Here is a 7,729-nt window from a genome sequence, read left to right as displayed (position 1 = left end):
ATCATTATCACCATCATAACTGCTGGGCTAAGGCCTCCTCTCCCCTCTCCCTTATGAGACTTTATTTTGGCTTGGAGCTTATTCCGCCACGCTGCTCCAATGCGGGTTGGTAGAATACACATCTGGTAAAATTTTAATGAAATTAGAAACATGCAGTTTTCCTCACGATGTTTTGCTTCACCGTCAAGAACACCCTCAATTGTTGAATTATAAACACAAATTAAGCTCATGAAAATTCAGTGGTGCTTGCCCAGATTTGAACCCACGATCATCCGTTAAGATTCACGCGTTCCAATCTAGTGATTGGAACGCGTAAAGGGGAGTGAGCCACCTCGGCTGATTCACCATCATCAGCTACTTTTAAATTTAACATAGATAAAATAGTACTTATATATCGTATAAAAATCCGATGACTTCTGGCTTAACATATTAAGTTAATATGAATTAACAAACAGACGAAAAAATTAAGTATAAAACCCATCCATGTTTGCGACTCGGTACTCATCGTGTATTTCACAATGCCAAGCAACGTTTCCGTAGTGTAGCGGTTATCACGTGTGCTTCACACGCACAAGGTCCCCGGTTCGATCCCGGGCGGAAACAATAATATCGGAATGATCATCCTTTTTATTTTTAGCGATATGTTAAAATGTTAAAAAAGTGGTTTGCACTAGTTACTTTCCTTTGTTGGCACCCACAAAAAAGGCACTAGCACAAATGTTAATTGAAAAGTATTTATGACTAGCTGCCCACCAAGCCTTGGGGGTTAAATAAGGATTTAATCCCGTGCATTTTTAAACAATATATATAGCTAGATATAAACAATCGCCAATCGATCTATTCGCCCTTACATTAAGTGCTAAAGGACTGCCTTGCTATTCGAGTGACTAGATATAAGGCCACAAATCCCGAGAACCCAGAACGGTTCAGATAAATTAAAAAAATATAAACAATAAAAATTTAATGGTTTTTTTCTATCAGAAAATTCTCAGTAGCAGCCCTGAGTCTGGAAGTTGGAAGTGTGTAATCTTCCATGCCTCGGAAAGCACGTAAAGCCGTTAGTCCTGCACCTGAACTCTTTCCGATCAGGACGACATTGTCATCATCAGTTACTTTTTAATTAAAAAAAATATAAAACAGTACTAATATAACGTACAAAACTCCAGTGTAATCTGGCTTAACATATTAAATAAATATGAAAAAAGACAAACGTCTTTCGCCTAAAGTCTTCCCGGTCGTGTCGGTTTGCCGTCCCATCGGATAATGAGAGCTCGGTAATAGAGACTGCATCAGTGTTTGCGCGCACACTTGTGCACTATAATTTATATGTCTTGATATTATTCTCTATTTGGAGTGACCGCCATGGCTAAAATCGCTCAGGAGGTCATTGTTATTATATATATATTTTTTTTTTATCTGAATTACCAATCTTTATGTTTTCCATTTCATTTTAACGAAAAGTGACTACTATATAAAAACTTATGTTACGATTGCAAAATGTAGAAATTGCTGCTTCACAATGCATTTTATAAATTAGTGTCATATTTTACTTAAATACCGATCAAGGAAAATTGTCATTTATCGTGTTGCGTTAAAGTCCTTTTTAATTTGTATCATTTGGTATTATGAACACTAATTGGCGTTCTGGATATTAAGATGCAAACCGCAGACCACTGACCACATCGTTTCGGTGCCGTGCTTCTGTTTTGGCATCAACGACTATATACATAAATGTATGATTTCCTGTATTGTAAGCTACTTTAATTTAACAAAATAGCAATAGCAATTTCCGTACATATTCGATATAAATAGACACATTATTAAAGTCACAATCGTGGATATTCAGGAAAAATTCAAAATTGGAAGCTTACTACCGAACATTTTAAATAAACAGTATCTCATTTTTAAAATCTCTTTAATTTATCCGAAAACTGTACCAACGAATAAAACTATCAAACAACTGCGATAAAATCTCCGAAACTGTCTCTATATGTAGCTGAAGCGGTCACACAAAACAACCAAATAGTTTGATTTTAATGCGCGGAATTGCACCGCAAATCGCAAGCGTTAATTAAAAGTTTTATTCAGTAGAACTGCACTTGAGCTCTGGCTCTTTGCAGTGGAATGTTTTCAATTAGATTTTTTCACTGTCAAGCACAACTTCAATGGCAATTTAAATCAAACTATCCAATAGTAGCTTACGTCGGTTAAATAGAATTAAGTTGGAAAAGATTTTGAATTTAGATTGATTTCAATTACTTAATACCTTTTGTCTTTATTTTTATCGTTTAATTAGCTTAGAGAAGATTCCGTTAGTACTATTAATAATTAGTCAGTACATTTTATCGCGGGTTTTTAAGAAACTTGATAAAAAATTCTTGTGAGAGGTTTTGACCACCAGTGGACATTTATTATCTGATGATGGCGTTTTTATAATTGGCAAATAAAAAATGAAAACGATTACAAGACAAAAATGAAGAAATAGTATTCATATTATAATAAATGTCAAACAACACTCATACGAAGCATATAATTTATTACAGCTGAAGCGCTCATTCGAGGAGTAATGTTATCTAAATATGTATGTATATGAACAAATAATAATTACAATAGTGTAAAGACCTTACACATAAAAAAATAGCTATTTTTACATCCAATGAATAGCCAAAATCCCTATAGACTCTTGTGTCTGTCTCTCTCTGTCCATCTGACACTGCTTGTTTTTACTTCTCGCTATTTTCGAATCTTGACGAGAATTTAGTTGAAATTTATATATGATATATTTCGTTATTGCATTATATATTATTATGTAAAGCGTAAATATAAACCATATAAGAATTGGAAGATATAATTTGAGATGCAAATTAAAAAATTAAATTAAAATATATATATTTAAAAGCATAATGATTCATGTGACTCGTGAAAAGGTTCATAAATTCTAACTCAAAAATAATAATATATATTAAGTTAAAATATAATACTTAATTTATTACTTGCAACTTTTTGATCACATAAATACAATTTTCGAAACATTTTTTGAAATCTTTTCGTTAATTGTGTGGGTAAACTTGTAGCTGAACTTTAAGCCAATTCCACACAACCGATTGAGCGGAAAAATTTCTACATTTCTAGTGCTGGTAACAAAACAATCTACTACAGCTTTAGTACATGAAATAACTTAAAGTAAGTTTTTATTTATTTTTTTAAATCTCAGTTTTAAATTTCAGCTGGACGAGATCGAGCGAGAGTTTTCCACTTTTTTAAGTTTAGCAAATTATATCGTTGTTCTAAAATAAGCAAAAAAAACTAAACAACATATTATAACCAAAGGGTTGAAATCTATTACATCATAATCGTTTCATTTAAATGTTACATAATGAAATTGTCTACTTAAATTACATACTGAAATTGTATTTTCATATTCTCGAAGAAGTTTAGGTCAAAAAAGATAATGCGTAAACAGTTGTAAATGGTATCATGAATTTTAGCCACGATTGTTGATTCATTCGAATTATTTAGTTTTTTTTTTTTTTATAAAATAGGAAGGCAGACGAGCATATGGGCCACCGTTGAAGTCTCGGATCAGCCAATATAAACTTATTCAGTTTTTCTACCAAGAAATTCTTAAAAACAACCCGGAGTTTTGAAGTTCGCAGTGTATACACTCCAGTACATTGAAAAGCACGTATCGATGTTGTGAGTTCTTAGAGATCTGGCTCTCTTCAATTTTGTCAAATTTTCATCCAAGTTGATTAGCTTTCATTGAGAGTGATCGCTTTAGCTAACATGGGTCGGACGAACAATATGGCGAGGAAATCTTGAAATATTCGGGAAAAATATAATTACCAGTATGAAGCAAATGCGTCCAAATCACATTGCAACATGTTAAAAACTTAAACTGGAAAAGCTAATAATAATATTATTATGAACCTTATATGGGTTTCAAAACTGTTATTATTTTTATAAAAGAAATAGTTATTCCACGCGGTTTAATCCGCATTTTACATTACTGGGTGGCTCCCTATATCTATGTACTTTCTATTGTTTTTATTTATATATTTATTATTGGCATATCCAGATAATAGGTTCCATTAAAAAAAACTTTCACCTTTATAATATTAGTATAAATAAAGTAATTATGAAAATGTATTTAATATTTATTGGAACACATAACAACGATACTTCTGACCCACTAAACGTTATCCAACTCGACCCTGTCACGTTCCGGTACGTTGCCTAAACAGTGTAGAGATAAATTGCGTTTCTGGATTAAGGGAGAACAGCTATTGGTGAAGTTAAATAGAATTGTTCACGGAATTCACAGAGTGTTTTACTTGTAAATGAAAACTAACATATTTAACTAGATTGTTCGATTTTACTTTAAAACGTTATACAAAAATCTGATTAAAATTATAGTAAGTAAGAACTAAAATCGATTGTAGGTTTTATATGTTATGTCATTTAATTTTAAAGTTATTTAATAGTTAATTGATCTCATGATTAAACTATGTGATTGTTAATTTTCAGTTAAATGTATTTACTTGTCAAACTTTTTTTGATACAAAAACCTACTTCCAATACCATTAAAAATACATGAAAATTGTAATTGTTTTAATACAAATCTTATAATTGAAAATGGGTGCGGCGAATCGTAAGTGATTGGTGTATCGATACGGCATTGACTTAGAAAAGGATAAGCGAAATATTATGACAAAAAGAGCTTAACTGCCTAGTCGTAGCACTAGGCAGTTAAGCTCTTTTTGTACGACAGATGCGGGTCTGTTGTGGACTACGTGGAAGGCAGTATTCCTTTGATTTACTAGGTAGGCGTATGCGGCGTGTACTGTTTGTTTACCACATGAATGTTTAGGTTTATCTATGTTGCTGATTTTGTGCTTAGAATTTAATAATGTTACTTTTATTTTTTTATTTTTCATAAAAGTGTTATTATGTCCTAATACAGTAACAGCCTGGTTTGGAGCTTATTCCACCAGACTGCTCCAATGTGGGTTGGTGGAATATACATATGGCAGAATTTCGGTAAAATTAGACACATGCAGGTTTCCTCACGATGTTTTCCTTCACCGAAACTAACGAGAAGAATTATAAACAGAAATTAAGCACATGAAAAACTTCAGTGGTGCTTGCCCGGGTTCGAGCCCACGATCATCGGTTAAGATTCACGCGTTCTTACCACTGGGCCATCGTGATGACAAATGCAATGATTTCCATATATATATATATTTTTTTTTTTTATATTCGCCGGGAGGGCAAATGACTCTACTCCACCTGATGGTAAGTGGTAGTAGAGTCCAAACGAGACGACGGCCAGTACAGACGGGAAAAACGTTCTGCACTAGCCGCCTTCGCCTTGCCGGCCCGCAAGATGCCTCTTCACGCCTCGTTTGAAGGAACCCGGGTTGTAAGAGGAGGGGAACACGTGAGCTGGTAAGGAATTCCATTGTTTGGAAGTGCGACAAAGAAAGGAGTTGCCAAATTTCTTTGTACGCGATGGAATTGATGTCACAGTTAGGCGGTGACATCGAGAACCAGCTCGCGTGGACTTAAGAAGGAAGGGGGAAGCAGGGATTAGAGAGAATAATTCCTCAGAGCACTCGCCGTGATACAGTCGATAGAAAGCGCTCAGTGCTGCTACCTCACGACGCAATTGTAAAGGTTCAAGGGTGTTTGTGACCTTTACGTCGCCAATAATGCGTACGGCACGTCGCTGCAACCGGTCCAAGGCCTCAAGTAGGTACTTAGCGGAGCCATCCCAAAGGTGCGAGCAATATTCCACGCAAGACCGTACCTGTGTTTTGTACAGCAGGCACAGTTGTTGAGGCGTGAAAAAGCGCCGCACCTTGTTCAGAACTCCGAGTTTCCGTGAAGCTGTTTTTATAACAGCCTCGATGTAATCCCTTGGACTAAGGTCGCAGCGAACGTCAATCCCCAGCATGGCGATTTTGCTTTGCATCACCAGCGGAGTACCACAGAGGGAGGGAAGAGGGGAAAATGTTGACTTTTTCGCCGTGAGAGCGCATACCTGTGTTTTCTTGGCATTAAACTCAACAAGATTATCAGAGCCCCATTTGGCGATGAGCTCTAACGTCCTATCGAGTTCAATGACAAGATTCTCCCGCCTCTCCTCAGTTTCCGCCCGCCCAGCCACTGCGCGTCCGTGGTATCCACCATGCACTGTACTATCATCTGCATAGCAATGTATGTTCCCAAGGGAGAGCATATCATTGATATGCAAAAGAAAGAGTGTGGGAGATAGCACAGATCCCTGGGGGACCCCAGCATTCACTACATAGAATTGTGAAGCGCAACCATCTACTAAAACACGAAGGCTACGCTTGTGTAGGAAGCTGGCAATCCAGGTGCATAGCTGAGCAGGCAGACCATATGCCGGTAGCTTGGAGAGAAGACTTCTGTGCCAGACCCTGTCGAAAGCCTTGGAGATATCGAGGCTGACAGCCAACGATTCTCCATGCTTGTCGATAGCTTCACCCCAGAGGTGTGTTACGTACGCTAGAAGATCACCTGTGGACCGTTTTGGTCGAAACCCGTACTGACGATCATTAATTATGCAGTGATCTTCTAGGTAATGGATCAGTTGGTTGTTTAAAATCCGTTCTATCACCCTACAAAGTACTGAGGTGATAGTTATTGGCCGATAATTTGCAGGGTCAGACTGATCCCCTTTTTTGGGAACCGCTTGCACATTAGCTCTTCTCCAAGCCTTCGGCACACATCCCGAAGAGAGAGAAAGTTGGAACAGGCGCGTTAACACAGGAGACAGCTCCGCTGCGCACTTCTTCAGCCCTATGGCTGGTATTCCATCGGGACCGCTAGCTTTCCGTACATCAAGTGATTGCAGCTCCGCACGCACATCACGTTGTCTGATTTTGATGTCAGGCATCGTATGGCCACATGCAGGTATTGTATTGTATATAAAATTAAATAGCCATATAAACTAGCTACTAGATCAACGAGACAATTAATAATTAAAAACAAATTATCGAAAAATAAAAATAAATTATTTTGAAATGCGCAAAAACATAACGTCGTTTTAAAAGAAGTTGAAACTGAGTATTTAGTCTGAACGTTTTTGAAAGAATAAAAAGGAATAAATATTTACTTACCAGTCTCTTTATAATAATTAGTATTTTTTTCTTATGGTATCACAACGTCGCTACATATTACAAAACGAACGGGTTAGGGGAATACACATGTGGCAGAATTTCGGTGACATTAGACTCACTATGTTTTCCTTCACCGTAAAGCACGAGATGAATTATAATAACAATATTAGCACTCAACTCACACCCACGTGTAACTCGGCCCGAAGCTCGTCAACACAGCTGCCGCCTTGGGTCGCCTCCTACCCAACGTGGGAGGACCGGGATCGCTATGTCGGCGCCTCTATGCCGGCGTAGTGAGGTCGATAGCATTGTACGGTGCCCTGATATGGGTCGATGCGCTCACTGCTCACAACCGGGCCCTCTTACGGAGGCCGCGGAAGGTCATAGCGGTAAGAGTGATAAGAGGGTATCGTACGGTGTCTTGGACAGCGGCGACGCTCCTCGCGGGCGATCCGCCCTGGGAACTCCAGGCGGAAGTGCTCGCAGATGTGTACCACTTCCGGGCCGAGGCGAGAGACCGCGGCGACCGTCCAGGGTCAGCGGATTTCAGGCGGATCAGGGCTGTAGCCCAGCAAGCCCTGATA

General features: G+C 37.8%; 1 non-coding gene across 1 annotated transcript; it reads left to right on the top strand.

The window, feature by feature from the left end:
• The first annotated feature begins 530 nt into the window (after positions 1-530).
• Trnav-cac (transfer RNA valine (anticodon CAC)) lies at positions 531-603 on the top strand. Its single transcript has one exon. It is a non-coding gene; the product is annotated as a tRNA-Val (tRNA).
• The last annotated feature ends 7,126 nt before the right edge of the window (positions 604-7,729 follow it).

This window comes from Nymphalis io, chromosome 2, assembly GCF_905147045.1.
Source record: "Nymphalis io chromosome 2, ilAglIoxx1.1, whole genome shotgun sequence".
Classification (NCBI taxonomy): domain Eukaryota; kingdom Metazoa; phylum Arthropoda; class Insecta; order Lepidoptera; family Nymphalidae; genus Nymphalis; species Nymphalis io.
The sequence above is the reverse complement of the archived record's forward strand: the minus strand, read 5'-3'. Positions and strand labels throughout refer to the sequence as shown.